Source organism: Panulirus ornatus, chromosome 1 (genome assembly GCF_036320965.1).
Source record: "Panulirus ornatus isolate Po-2019 chromosome 1, ASM3632096v1, whole genome shotgun sequence".
In the NCBI taxonomy this organism is placed as follows: domain Eukaryota; kingdom Metazoa; phylum Arthropoda; class Malacostraca; order Decapoda; family Palinuridae; genus Panulirus; species Panulirus ornatus.
Window position 1 is genome coordinate 58,157,502 of NC_092224.1, and position 16,072 is coordinate 58,173,573.

The 16,072-nt window shown below is 47.9% G+C and overlaps 1 protein-coding gene across 2 annotated transcripts in view; it reads right to left on the reverse strand.

Annotated features, from left to right (window-relative positions):
• Window positions 1-16,072, reverse strand: part of Ptp99A (Protein tyrosine phosphatase 99A) — a 1,440,930-nt gene that overhangs the window by 913,516 nt on the left and 511,342 nt on the right. The window lies entirely within an intron of this gene.

Consider the following 16,072-nt stretch of genomic DNA (forward strand, 5'->3'; position numbering starts at 1 on the left):
CAGCGGTTGCTTTATTGTGTTTGCTTCGGGCGACGTCTTTATACATAATGACTCCTGGATCCTACATCTTCCCCTTTCGTGATATCATAGCGCTTCCTTGGGTCCAGTGTTCTACACGAATCTTCTTTTATTCTTCATTTCTCCCATTAAGAAGAAGCTGTGGTCTGTGTTCCACTGTAAAACTTGACTCAAGTCCGGTTGTAGGCACTGAATGTCTTCTTCAGATGTAATCTCCATTATTCATTCTGATATCATCTACAGATGATACAAAACTGCTGTTCTATGCCATGGAATCACAGTATGTCATAAACTTCTGCAACACTAGGATACATCACGTTAGCATCTGGCTTGTTCTTCAGCATCTCCAAAAATCTTCAGTTGTTCTCAGACACCTGACCAGGGCTATGATCTTTCCTTCCTCAAGCCGCGTCCACCTGGCCTGTTTAAACTGATGAAAGTGTTCGTGAAGTCACCCACTTTACTGCTCATGACTCACAAGATTATGTGTCACGTCTGCTACTCAAATTTCCCAGGCTCTCTGAAATTACAGGAGAGTCGTCTCTCTCTCTCTCTCTCTCTCTCTCTCTCTCTCTCTCTCTCTCCAGTCCGTGAGTGTGGTTTACAGGTTAGTGGTAAGAACACAAAGAGTTCCTTGCGTCTGTGTCAGGATCACAATACGCGGACACACTGCTCTGGTCTCTCTCGATGTATTGGTGGTAAAACACCGAACCCATCAGCCCTGGGTAAAAACTCCAGACAACTCCAAACATCTTAATCTTCGTCAAGCTTTTCTACATCTCATCGAAGATTAACACAAACAAAACCCTTCGAAAATTACGTAAAACTACATTACAATGGTTCTTTTGGCTTTTGGTTCCAGTCGACTGCCAGGGTCAATCATGCCACGAGAGTCCATTTTTGGAGCCACCGAACAAAATGTCTTTGAGCTCCTCCTTCATGAGTTCGAAATCATTCTAAGGCCATACACGCTCTTAAGGAGACGATGGTGACCGACATGACTGAGACGATGGTGGCTGGAGATTAAACCACGAAAATCTCTCTTGATTGCAAGATTGGAAGGAAAGGCTTTGGGAGCTGAATACTTTAGGAGGGGGTTTGTTGGAGAGCTCCTGGGAGTGTGGTGAGGAGTAGAGACTGCTCGGGGAAAGTGGAGGAGAGGGAGAGGGCAACAGGTCACGGAACTCAACCCATGTGCTCTATTGTGACGATCAGGGTACTTTATGGCGTGTGTGTGGCGACGATAGTAACTAATTTTCTTGCTAAAAAGATACTTTTACGTGTTCTGACGACACTATAATGATAAGAATAATTGCCGTTTCAACAAAATTTACACTCACGGTAAAGTATCTAATCTATTCTGTATTTTGTTTACCAAACTATTCTATTCCGTATTTTGTCCATCAAACTAATCCATTCTTTATTTTATTTACCAAACTATTCTATTCTGTATTGTATCCATCAAACTAATCTATTCTGTGTTTTGTTTACCAAACTATTCTATTCTGTATTGTGTCCATCAAACTAATCTATTCTCTATTTTGTTTATCAAGCTATTCTATTCTGTATTTTGTCCATCAAACTTATCTGTTCTTATTTTGTTTATCAAACTAGTCTATGCTGTATTTTGTTTACCGGCCTCCCTTGAAACCAATCGATGTTTCTTCAGATTTCATGAAAAATGCTACAAAATTCATAATTTTCCCCACGCACCGTTATAATAACCAGACCAGCCCCGGGCCGCAGATGTAAACATACAGCACCGTCGAACCGCCTCAGCGTAAAACTTAATTCTCTTCCAGTCGGACCTGACGGTGCATCCATCTCTGGCAGTGTGGCCGGGGAAGTTATCAGTGTCCGCTGCAGTAACGAAGAGCTGCGAGCAACGCGGCGCCATTCATATCCTCCCACCCCCCCTCCAAGGAAGATCACGGCCATTATACATCAATGGATGCCCAGTGAGAGAGAGAGAGAGAGAGAGAGAGAGAGAGAGAGAGAGAGAGAGAGAGAGAGAGAGAGAGAGAGAGATAATCATTTTTAAGCCAAAGATTAACTGGTTATTTACGGCTCATGCTGCCGTCCTTCTCCGACCTATCGGGGGAAGCAAAGGAGAGAGAGAGAGAGAGAGAGAGAGAGAGAGAGAGAGAGAGAGAGAGAGAGAGAGAGAGAGAGAGAGAGAGAGAGAGAGAATCATTTTTAAGCCAGAGATTAACTGGTTATTTACGGCTCATGCTGCCGTCCTTCTCCGACCTATCGGGGGAAGCAAAGGAGAGAGAGAGAGAGAGAGAGAGAGAGAGAGAGAGAGAGAGAGAGAGAGAGAGAGAGAGAGAGAGAGAGAGACCCTGGCCCTATCCTCACCAGTACCCGGGAATCATGCTCTAAGACGGGCCTGGCAGCAACCCTTACCTCTGGTCGATTCACTTTGCGACTGTAGGACTAAACTACCAGAATCTGTCTATACTCCATCTTGGGCTCTGAGACTCTACCACTCAACTGATTCTCTCTCTCTCTCTCTCTCTCTCTCTCTCTCTCTCTCTCTCTCTCTCTGAATCTTTTAATATCCAGCTGTTATCAGCCGGATCCTAGGCGGTACCGGATTGGAGACAACCGGCTTATGAGAATAAGCCGGTTAAATGAGTGTTCCCCTTACATCATTTTTACGACTCTCTGCTCTATCTCTGACTCTATCATTTTGTATTACCTTTTACTCCAGCTCTACCGACACCATGGTCTCCAACACTCTTCCTTACTATCTTTCTTTTGCTCGAATTCTGACACTCACTTGCTGGGACCGCCTCTCATCTACGCTCTGACTGACTCAGACCCTAAGTCTGTCTCTTACTCTGAGTGACTCTACGGCTTTAACAAATGGGTTCCTCTACTGACTCTATCTCTGGAAAGAGCTTCTGCCCCCGTTCCTCCCCTCCCTTCTCAATATGGGGAGCGATATGCACTAATAATACCACATGGGCAAAATATAATCTCCTTTATCTTCGCTATTTCGGATGAATTGAGAAATCAATGAACACGAGAAAAAAAATGAACATGAATTAGAGGCCTTCAGATGTCTGTAAGCCTGACACTTGAAGATGGACAGGTTAAAGGAGGAAAGAAGGACAGATGAAGGAAGAGAATCCTACAGCTTTCATGTTTGAGGAGAGGAGGAGGAGGTATCATAACGCTCTATCCTCGTGTGGCTGGTCTCAACACACAAACTATGGGAAACAGCAAAACCAGTCACGGGCCATAGGTCCAAGCTTTAGTGGCTGCGAACAGGACACCCACACTAGTGCGAATGACTGATCCCTGTCGATGTAGAACCGTTGTCAACAAGGCGAATCATGACGCCACCTATACAATACCCTCAGCTGTTGAGGAACGAAAAAATGTGTGATGTTCCTACGTTGGGTTTCCAGGAGAGAGTGGAGGATATGACTGCCAAACACGATTTTAGTCTCTTGAAAATTGCCACTGTACATTTTCATGTGAGGAGGATCGTGTTGGTCTGGGGGTACTGGGGTAACGAACCCAGGGCTACAACTTTACCACGAGATGATTCAGGCTGACATAATTCCACCTCTCTCTCTCTCTCTCTCTCTCTCTCTCTCTCTCTCTCTCTCTCTCTCTCTCTCTCTCTCTCTCACCCTAGAGAGCGTTGGTTTCAATCCTTTTTCCCAGACAACTGGCTTTCCTCCAAGATCATACAATCCCCCCATTTCACACATATCACTTGACAACATGTAACTCACACGACTCGTTTTCTGCAAGTCTGGATTTTCTAGAGGTGAGCACTACGCGCTAAATCCGTCTTTGGAAAGAATCTCGTCGTAAGTACTCGTAAGCAACTACTCCATCTCTGAACAGCTACGTAGATTAACAAGAACGTCTGGATCAACGTAAGGGATTAAACAACGCAGGTTAAACGAGTGGAATGTTTGTGAGCACTCATTCTACCCTTGTTGATTGTTACGCCGTTTTCTTTTCTATCCTTCGTTCTAATACGGTATCTAACAGGAGCCAAGATATTACGACGGCACTGCACTTTAAAAAACTGTACTTTCGCAATTCCACCGTGTACTACAGCACGGGGGTTAACCTTACGTCCAGCTCTGAGTAAACAGAAGCTTATTAGTACCACTGGACTGCATAGCTGGGACTGCATCTAGTACATTCAGGCCACGGGCGGGAGGGCTTCTAGGAGAAAATGCAGCGGGGTGCCAACATGCTAGCTAAGGCAGGGTCTACGTCCAGAGCAACTGAAGAGGAGATTGTCCACATTCTGACACCAGTATGTTAAAAATCTCGCAGTACGAGGGAGCCGTATTCGCCACACGACATTGCAGCAAACTTCAGCTGACTGGTCAAATGCAGCATTAACACCTCTCATGTCTTCGGCGTGAGGCTTATATACATTAATCGTGCTATTAATCTCTCATGAAGGTAATCTCTTATCAACACAGATAACGAGTAGATCTAGTAAATAATCACGACATTAATTTCTTCTTTTAGCCAGCAAAACAGCCATGACAACTTGGTTTCCACCGTCATTATTACAATTGTACAGTAAGCGAGGAAACATCTTGTTTTTCTCCTTGTCTAACAAGGATTTTGGGGTACTAATATAATCAAAACTTCCTTCTAAGACAACTGTCTTCAACTCTGGGTATGTCTATACAGCCGACATTTGCACAAGACATTGTAATAAATGACAGAAATTGTTGAGAGAAGTACTTACAGAGGAGGACACAGCACTTACAGAGGAGGACACAGGTCTGATCCATGTAGACTGAGGCATACGACCTTGACGACGACTTACCTGCAAGCATGGAAAAGTCAGTACATAAAGTGATATACATGTGATTATTATTAATAATAATAATATCAATTAATAATAATAATAATAATAATAATAATAATAATAACAATATTAATAACAATAATAATAATAATAATAATAATAATAATAATAATAATAATAATAACAATAATAATAATTAATGATTATAATAATAATAATAAATAATTATAACAACAACAATAATAATAATAATAATAATAATAATAATAATAATAATAATAATAATAATCTATGTATGGAAACTGTCTTCACTCTAACTTCACCTCTCTCTCTCTCTCTCTCTCTCTCTCTCCCCTGAGGACAAGCTCATCTTTACCCCCCAGGTACAGTACGTCAGAACTCGGAACCCCCCCATCAAAACCCTCTTTTCTCTCTACATCAAAACCCCACATCCCTCTGACTTGAGATTCCATTCCTCTTAAAAATTCTGGAGCTACATCTATTCTAATTAGGGTGTTAACTCTACTCAAGATCTCTTGCCTCTTTATACCTCAGTCCTGTAACACAAGAAGATAATCCCTACCTTCCCCTGAAGATCTCGCTGTTTACAAAAATATTCCTTTAACAAGGATTTTTTCCCCTCTTACCTATAACAATCTTCCCCTCTGACTCGAAAGTCTTGCCTCTCCATTCCTCCCCTCGTTCGGTTTCACTCAAATCCTCACCCCTGCAACTCAAGGGGCCCCTTCTCTTTAACTAAAGCCCTCCCTCCTCACTCCAACTTAAGGCACTCCTGTCGTTCAAATAAGACCACCTCTTCCTCTAACCCAAGACCTTTCTATACCTCTAACTCAAGACCTCCTCCCTCTCCACTCCTCAGACTCAAGACCCAATACCTTCTTTAAAAAAAACAAAATCTCAAACCTTCGTACCTTCTAACTCGAGGCACCTCTTGCCCTTTTGATTCGTGACCTCTGTTGCCTTCACTCGCAGCACACACCGCCCTGCTCCTCACACTGTAGCATTATCTCCTCCACTTCAAGTTACGACCTCCCTCCCATCTGGCCTCATGGAGACCCATCTTAAGACCTGCGCTCCTCCACTCAAGAGTTACGACTTCTCCGGATTGTATATCAAGCTCATCTCCCACATAAGCCTCGCTCTCTCCCTCCTCTCTGCCTCTCTAACCTCCATCCCTCGTCTGCACAAGTTACGACCTTCCTTCTCCCCACAAATCTAACTCGAATCACATTTCCCTCTACCTTAGAATTCCGTCCTCCCGCCGCCGCTCACCCCACCATCCAAACAAGGAACCTGCCCGCGTCGGCAAATTGACTACAGCTTCTCATTAATGATTCAGGGAAGACATAATGAAGCGTGATGAACTATAATGACTGTAATAAAAGCTAAAATCATTAATAGTTTGGCATTATCCATCCCCCGGTGGCGCTTGCAAGGGGCACGAATGGCTACTACCTGCGCGTTTTCTCATCAGGTTTAATAGTAGAGATTTTCCTCCGGAAGAGTGAGGTGTGTGTGTGTGTGTGTGTGTGTGTGTGTGTGTGTGTGTGTGTGTGTGTGTGTATTTAGAGGCCACATTTTCGTATCACGGGAGACTGGGCACTTCTGCTCATATTTAAATCTTAAATATTACGAAAAAAAAAATTGCCCAACTCATCTTAAAACACTTTGAGACCTACGAGGAAAATATTATGACATTTGGCACAGAAATGACTATAAAGTTTGAATAACATCATCTGTAACTCAACGACTGATAACCGAGAAACAGTCTACAAAAGATCATCTTTTGAAAATCAAACAAAAATAAAGTTATAAGAAACAAGATGAGACACACACAAAGTTTTACATCAAGCAGCAGCCGATACACAAACGTTCAAAGAAACGTTAAAAACGTCACAGCAAACGTTGAGAAGGGTAAACACGGCAACCACCAACAGTGATTCGGTCACAATACCGTCGCCATAATCGGCTACAATAACAGGGTTATGATACTATTACCAGGGACGCCACTGTCAGGTATAAGTCACCTTCCATAACCTGGCTGGTCAGGCCTACCTACCCTTCACAACCTGGCTGGTCAGGTCTACCTACCTTCCACAACCTGGCTGGTCAGGTCTACCTACCCTTCACAACCTGGCTGGTCAGGCCTACCTACCCTCCACAACCTGGCTGGTCAGGTCTACATACCCTCCACAACCTGGCTGGTCAGGCCTACCTACCCTCCACAACCTGGCTGGTCAGGTCTACCTACCCTCCACAACCTGGCTGGTCAGGTCTACCTACCCTCCACAACCTGGCTGGTCAGGCCTACTTACCCTTCACCACCTGGCTTGTCAGACCAACGTACCCTCCATAACCTGGCTGGTCAGGCCTACCTACCCTCCAAAACCTGGCTGGTCAGGCCTACTTACCCTCTACAAACTGGCTGGTCAGGTCTACCTTCCCTCCATAACCTGGCCGGTCAGGCCTACCTACCCTCCACACAACCTGGCTGGTCAGGCCTACCTACCCTCCACACAACCTGGCTGGTCAGGCCATCTCCAACAACCACACCTCTGATTAAACCAACAGACCATCTCTACCAACCAAAGCGAGAGCTCTAGTTAAACCAACAACCTTAACCACAGCTCTTGCTCACCACCAAGTCCATCTCAAACAACAACTACATCCAAAGCTCTTGTGACACATCCCAATTCGTCAACAACCACAGCCAGTACGCAGTTCGCCATTAAGTCAATAACAACCACAACTAATGCTCTGTTCATCATCCCGTTCATCCCTAACAACCAGATCCACAGCCCTGTATAAACCCCAGTTCATCAACGGTCACAACCATTATTCTGCTCCCCCATCACTTCCTCTCCAACCACCACAACCATAGCCTTAGTTAAACACTTCAGTCCTTCTCCAATAACCAAATCCACAGGTTTTGTTAAACTACAAGACCATCTCCAACAACCACAACCACAGCTTTAGTTAAACATTACAGTGCCTCTCCGACAATTACAACCATAGTTAAACCACCAGTCCATCTCTGGCCCTTCCTACAACCATCCTCCCAGGGAAGGAACCTCTGGCCAAGCCCGTCCTACAGCCACCTTTACCTCTGGCTAGGCCCGTCCTACCCTCCCAGGAGAGGAACCTCTGGCCAAGCCCGTCCTACAGCCACCCTCCCAGGAGAGGAACCTCCGGCCAGGCCCGTCCTACAGCCACCCTCCCAGGAGAGGAACCTCCGGCCAGGCCCGTCCTACCCTCCCAGGAGAGGAACCTCCGGCCAGGCCCGTCCTAAAAGCAACCTTACAGATGCCAGGTCAGGCATCAGGTGACCCCACCCTGCCTCTCGGGGACAGGAGTCTGGGAAGGGAAGACCAAGAGCTTTGTGTGGCAGAGAGGAGGAGGAGGAGGAGGAGGAGGAGGAGGAGGAGGAGGAGGAGGATGGAGAAAGAGAATAGTGAGATGAAAGAGAATAAGAAGAGACAAAATAAGATGTATTACAAGATGAGAGAGAGAGAGAGAGAGAGAGAGAGAGAGAGAGAGAGAGAGAGAGAGAGAGAGAGAGAGAGAGAGAGAGAGAGAGAGAGATTAACGAAAAAAAAAAAAAGGAAACGAGATGAGAGAAGCGAATGAAGGCAAATAATGGGATTTAACAAAAAAGAAAAAAAATACAGAGGGAAGGGAAAATTGCGCGTTAGACGGAGAGGAAGCCATTATGGTGATAGAGGAGGGTTGGAATCCCCGGGAAAAACCAGCGCCGTCCGAAATGAATGAATCAGTGAAAGGAATTAAGAGAAGGTAGGGTTGGCTGGCGGCAGAGGCGGTGGTGTGGGTGGCTTGGGGAGGCGGGTGGGGTGTGGGGTGAGGCTGGGCAACTTGTCTTGCATCTGTATGATTCCCTGGCGAGCTGTTAACCCCCAGTTGATTTACGGCCATTAGGAGTCTAAAGGTCATTATGGAAAAAAAAAGAAAAAATCCCGATTGGCTTGAATGAAGACGGCGTTCTGAACGTTTTTTTGAGCGCTGGGGGGGGGGGGGGGGGGTGCATGGTGTTAACAGCACGACGGTACGACCCTCGAGCACAGCGTTACGACCCTTGAACACGACGATACGACCCTCGAGCACTGTGTTACGACCCTTGAACACGGCGGTACGACCCTTAAACACGACGGTACGATCCTCGAGCACTGTGTTACGACCCTTGAACACGGCGGTACGACCCTTGAACACGACGGTACGATCCTCGAGCACGACGGTACGACCCTCGAGCACGGCGTTATGACCCTTGAACACGACGGTACGACCCTCGAGCACGGTGTTACGACCCTCGAGCACGGTCTTACGACCCTTGAACACGATGGTACGACCTTCGAGCACGGTGTTACGACCCTCGAGCACGACGGTACGACCCTCAAGCACGGTGTTACAACGCTCGAGCACGACGGTACGACCACTGAGCACGACGGTACGACCCTTGAGCACGGCGTTAAGATCTCTGGGTACGATGGCTTGGCCTTTGAGCAGAACCTTTCAAGAATCGGATCACAGGTCGGATCACCATACGCCGGTGTCGTGTTTATTAAAGGTTAAACTAAAGGGATCATGTTTCCAAGCACAGACATCTGTTCTAATAACTGCCCAATATGTATAAACTATGTAAACTCGGGTAAACTCACTCAAAAAGCTGATGACTCTCCGCTATACTAATCTATACACATTCGTTGATCATGATGAGCTTCTGTGGTGTAGTGGTCAGCGTTGCTGACTATGAAGCGCGCGGGGGCCCGCCTTGATTGGAATCCAGGGCTGGGCAGTCGGCACACACACCCACACACGCACACACAACCCAACTGTTCATCCTCCACCCGAGGGAACGCCAGATGTACAAGAATTAATTCCAAGGCTTTGGAATCCCGAAATAATGGGTATTCTACTCCTATTATAAGGAATATTTTCCAATTTAAATGGGGATATGTAACCCATTAGAAACATGACACATGGTGGGGAGATAATAATCACCTGCTTCCGAAAAAAGTTCAGTCTTACGACACACGACTATCAAACGTACGACCACCTGGCATGCACACCCTTCATCGTACGACCACCAGGACATGCACACCCTTCATCGTACGACCTCGCTCACCCCTCATCGACCCATCAGGGCATGCACATCCCTTCATCCGTACGACCACCAGGACAGGCACACCCCTCATCGTACGACCACCAGACATAGCTCACCCTTCATCGTACTGACCACCAGGACATGCACACCCTTCATCGTACGACCACTCAGGCCATGCACACCCTTCAATCGTATCGACACCTGGCATGCACACCCTTCACCGTATACGACACCAGGACATGGACCCTTCATCGATGACTTCAGGGCATTGCACACCCCTTAACTTCATCGTATGACCACCTGGACATGCACACCCTTCATCGTACGACCATCAGGGCATGCACACCCTTCATCGTATGACCACCAGGACATGCACACCCTTCATCGTACGACCACCAGGACATGCACACCCTTCATCGTATGACCACCAGGACATGCACACCCTTCATCGTACGACCACCTGGCCATGCACACCCTTCATCGTATGACCACCAGGCATGCACACCCTTCATCGTACGACCACCAGGACATGCACACCCTTCATCGTATGACCACCAGGACATGCACACCCTTCATCGTACGACCACCAGGACATGCACACCCTTCATCGTACGACCATCAGGGCATGCACACCCTTCATCGTACGACACGACCATCAGGGCATGCACACCCTTCATCGTATGACCACCAGGACATGCACACCCTTCATCGTACGACCACCTGGCATGCACACCCTTCATCGTACGACCACAGGGCATGCACACCCTTCATCGTATGACCACCAGGACATGCACACCCTTCATCGTACGACCACCAGGACATGCACACCCTTCATCGTACGACCACCAGGACATAAACACCCTTCATCGTACGACCACCAGGACATGCACATCGTAGACCACAGGACATGCACACCTTCTCGTACGACCACCCGGACATGCACACACCCTTCATCGTATGACCACCGGACATGCACACCCTTCATCGTACGACCACAGCATCACACCCTCATCGTACGACACCAGGACACACCCTTCATCGTACGACCACCAGGCATGACACCTTCATCGATCGACCACCTGGCATGCACACCTCATCGACGACCTCAGGGCATGCACACCTTCATCGTAGACCACCAGACAGCACACCCTCACGACTGACCGCACCGACCTCATGCCCCCCTCATCTAACGACCAAGGGATACACACCCTTCATACGTACGACCACCGGGACATGACACTTCATCGTATGACACCTGGCATGCACACCCTTCATCGTATGACCACCAGGACATGCACACCTTCATCGTACGACCACCAGGGCATGACACCTTCATCGTACGACCACCAGGACATGCACACCCTTCATCGTACGACCACCTGGCATGCACACCCTTCATCGTATGACCACCAGGGCATGCACATCCTTCATCGTACGACCACCTGGCATGCACACCCTTCATCGTACGACCACCAGGACATGCACACCCTTCATCGTACGACCACCTGGCATGCACACCCTTCATCGTACGACCATCAGGGCATGCACACCCTTCATCGTATGACCACCAGGACATGCACACCCTTCATCGTACGACCACCAGGACATGCACACCCTTCATCGTATGACCACCTGGCATGCACACCCTTCATCGTATGACCACCAGGACATGCACACCCTTCATCGTACGACCACCAGGACATGCACACCCTTCATCGTACGACCACCTGGCATGCACACCCTTCATCGTACGACCACCAGGACATGCACACCCTTCATCGTACGACCACCTGGCATGCACACCCTTCATCGTACGACCATCAGGGCATGCACACCCTTCATCGTATGACCACCAGGACATGCACACCCTTCATCGTACGACCACCTGGCATGCACACCCTTCATCGTACGACCATCAGGGCATGCACACCCTTCATCGTACGACCACCAGGACATGCACACCCTTCATCGTACGACCACCAGGACATGCACAACCTTCATCGCACAACCGCCAGGGCTTGCACAACCTTCATCGTACGACCCTAAGACACGCACATTCCTCATCGTGCGACCCCACGACACTTACCCTTCATCGCATGACCTCCATGACACGCCCCCGTCATCTACACGCCCTCCAAGAGAAACACACACCCGCCCTACACTGTACGACCCCGGGACAAACACCATTCATCGTACGATTGTAGGGAGATGTGCCCAGCACTGTATGACCCACACGACGCACCAAACCCCTTCCTACGTTACGACCCTCCTCACCATGAACCCAAAACACGTCAAGTCCCTACACACACACACACGACGGTGCGACCCTTGAGCACGACACACACACACACACACACACACACACACACACACACACACGAGTAACCAGAGCAGACACGACCTCAAAAAGGCATGAGTAACTCCAGAGAAGTTGGTACTCATTCCTCGACGCCCTCGCCGGCTGAGGCACCGAACCACGAGCACACGAACGCCCCACACAAAACCCCAGACGAAGGGCCTGGACCGCGACCGACCCCTGCCCTGCCCGTCCCTCCCCACAACCGGCCAGAGGGGTAACTACGACCGGAAAAACCGACAGCAGGGGGATGCGGAGGGAGGCATGTCAGGGGGATGCGGAGGGAGGTATGTCAGGGGGATGCGGAGGGAGGCGTGTCAGGGGGGATGCTGATCAGGCATTGAGGGGCTGACGGGCGCGATCAGCTCCTCATCCGAGTCAATGTGTAGGGCCTGAATTATCCAGCGTAGGCCTACCAACGAGACAGTAAAGTGAGGGGGTCGCTGGTGATTCAGTTGCTGCTGGGGGTTGAATGGGGCGAGTGTCTTACTGATGGGTAGAGGGGAGAACGGGAGGGAAATAGTGGGGAGACGATCGGGAGGGAGATGGAAGGAAGAGAGGAGGGAGGAATAAGTTGAAAAGAGGAATCATGACGAGGGTCGAGACGGGAGGGGGAACTTAGTTGCTACACAAAGTGGCTCGTCTCTCGTCTCCCCTCCAACAAGATTGACTCGAGACAAGACGACAAACGAGAGAGAGAGAGAGAGAGAGAGAGAGAGAGAGAGAGAGAGAGAGAGAAAGAGAGAGAGAGAGAGAGAGAGAGAGAGAGAGAGAGAGAGAGAGAGAGAGAGAGAGAGAGAGAGGGGGGGGGGGGGTTGAAGTACCTGAATCAGCGTTAAGTCCCCCATTCAGGGCCCGATGGTAGGGATGAAGTCCCATAGTACTATCTAAAACAGGACGAGGGAGTTGGTTTAGTGTGTGTGTGTGTGTGTGTGTGTGTGTGTGTGTGTGTGTGTGTGTGTGTGTGTGTGTGTGTGTGTGTGTGCGTGCGTGCGTGCGTGCGTGCGTGCGTGCGTGCGTGCGTGCGTGCGTGCGTGCGTGCGTTACGGGGATGAAGTTTTACCCAAGTGTTGCCCCGTCTCTTAGCCTTGTATATATTCACCACGTCTTTACTACAGCGTGTAAACACACAAACACACACACACCCGGCTTAAACCAGATGTATGTGTGGTGTGTGTTTACGTAATTACCTCTTTTGTTCTGTATGAGGAGAGAGTTGTACACTTGTGGGGCCCCATCTCTTGAGCACTCTCTGCTATCGTACATCTTACGCAATCTATGTATATATATGCTGCCTGAAATTACCATGGCCTTACCCATTCGATTCCATTCATCCACCATTCTTACACTGGAAGAATACTTCTCTACATCTTTTTAAACGAGTTTCTTGCAAAATTTCCCGTTATGTCCTCTGTTGTTCTATCTTACATCTGTTGAAGAACTGTTTACTATCCACATCACTGACCTGTTTTGAAAAACTTAAAAGTTCTGATCAGGTCGTCCCTCAAACTCTTCTCTCTTCCAAGGTCAGCAAAATTTAAAGCATTTAGCCTCTCCCTATACCTTAGCTCACTTAAATCCTGGCACCATCTTTAATGCTCTCTCTCTCTCTCTCTCTCTCTCTCTCTCTCTCTCTCTCTCTCTCTCTCTCTCTCACTGTATCTGCGTCCTTAAGGAGCTGTAGCCGCCACTCGGGCAGGGCCTGGGGGCGGCAAGAAAGAAGTGGGGTGGATATCATACCTATACTCGAGCAAGTTTAATCAGCTACACTGCTGCTCAGACGAGTCGTTCATATGTAGGGGTGGCCGAAGGGTGAGAGAGAGAGAGAGAGAGAGAGAGAGAGAGAGAGAGAGAGAGAAGGGGGTCGGCCCTGGTTAGTTAAGTGTGACTCTTTTCGTGTGTGTGTGTGTGTGTGTGTGTGTGCCCGCGTGTATACGTGCATGAGCTGTGGTGCGGTCGTGTGAAAACTGCAATCAATTAGTAAACTCGGGAAAAAGTCAGATTTTTTCTTTTTTAGAGAGAGAGAGAGAGAGAGAGAGAGAGAGAGAGAGAGAGAGAGAGAGAGAGAGAGAGAGAGAGAGAGAGAGAGTAATCAAAAGCACATACAACTGTACCTCGGGGGTTGAGTGAGACGACGACAACGATAAAAGTTGTGATAGAGAAAAATACAAACAAATATTTCCTTTTTTCCTCGAGAAACGTGAGATCTGGCAACACCGGGAGGAAACGTTTAAACGTTTCCTGATGGGGAAATATTGCCGGAGATCCATCACACGAGATGAGAAATCATTCTCATCGCCGTACGTCCAGTGAGAAACATCGCTCCTTCAGGATCTCACGGGGTAATGAGAAGAGGTCGGGTGGGTGGCGGTAGGGCGGTCTATGGAAATGAGGAAATGTAGAAGAAAAAAGAAAGAAAAAAAACCCAGCGTATTGTGAAACTTTTTTCTTTATTAAAGGCTCTCGCCTGGTAAAGATCGTGGCGTTAGTGTACAGTCAAATATTGCAATGATTGTGTGTGTGTGTGTGTGTGTGTGTGTGTGTGTGTGTGTGTGTGTGTGTGTGTGTGTGTGTGTGTGTTTCTACACTCCACTTGAACAAGGTTATACGGCGAGTGAAAAAGTCACCTTTGACGAGGCTGTAGCATGACGAATATAGCCTTGCCAAAGTACTTTATATTTCCAAAAGAATCCATCATTTCCCTGCTACTGAAAACAGTGCAAGCCTTTAGGCTGTAGGAGTCTCTAGAATGGATGTCGTGAGGGACATCAGAACCCATTATTAGAAAGGGATCCTGAGGCAGTTTAAATAAACAGATAGATAGATAGATAGATACATTCTTAAACGTAATGGCTATCAAGAGGCAAATGTTATATAGCGGGGAAGTGTGCCAGACGTAAAAATGCCCAAAAGTCCAAAGACACAAAATTATGAACGTTTCTGGGCCGCTGACTGGAGGGATGGCATTACAAGAGTCGAAGAGTCTTTGATAAGGGTTTATGGGAGACGTCTCAGGAGCGCGGTGGTTAAGAAGAGATTAGGTTCACAGAAGAAAAGAAGTGGGGTTGAGAGACAGTATTGGATCACCCGAGGTCGTGTGGTTCTTGTGAGCGCAGTCAAGATGATGTCATATGGACGGTTGGGGGGGGGGGGGGGGGGTAAGTTCGAAGAGGCGTAACGAGTGATGACTTGGTGGGGTTGGGATACCAGAAGTGGCAGATCCTACGAGGGTAACACGGGGAGTCCTTTGGGCCACGACAAAACTATAAGGAGCGATCAAGACCAAGAAAAAAAAAAACTATAAGGGGAGAGACGAAAATTCTGAACACATGGTTGTTCGATTCGACAGGTTCTTTGCCTTGGCATAGCACCCAGCCTAATGACAACCCTGTGGACCTCAGATTCCCGAGTATAGTGCGATACAAGGGATATGAAAAGCCTGAATTCCTCAAACAGTGCGTCAAGTAACTAGTGATATGGCTGGTTATTTGCCAGAGTTATCATGGCCGTCATCGTGGTGCTACACCCACCAACCGAAAGATCTTTAACCCCTTCTTTAGCTAAGGCTCGAGGGTAACTCAAAGACCACATAGACCATCATTATGCATGTGATGCTATGTGCTATGTGGTGGCTGGAGACCTAAACTATTAACCTTGATTTTATTTTTGCTCTCAACTTCCTCCTTTCACATACTCTTCCAAACTCAGTCACTAAGTTTCTTACTCGAATCTGCTACCAGTGCTGAACCATTGGCATACAACA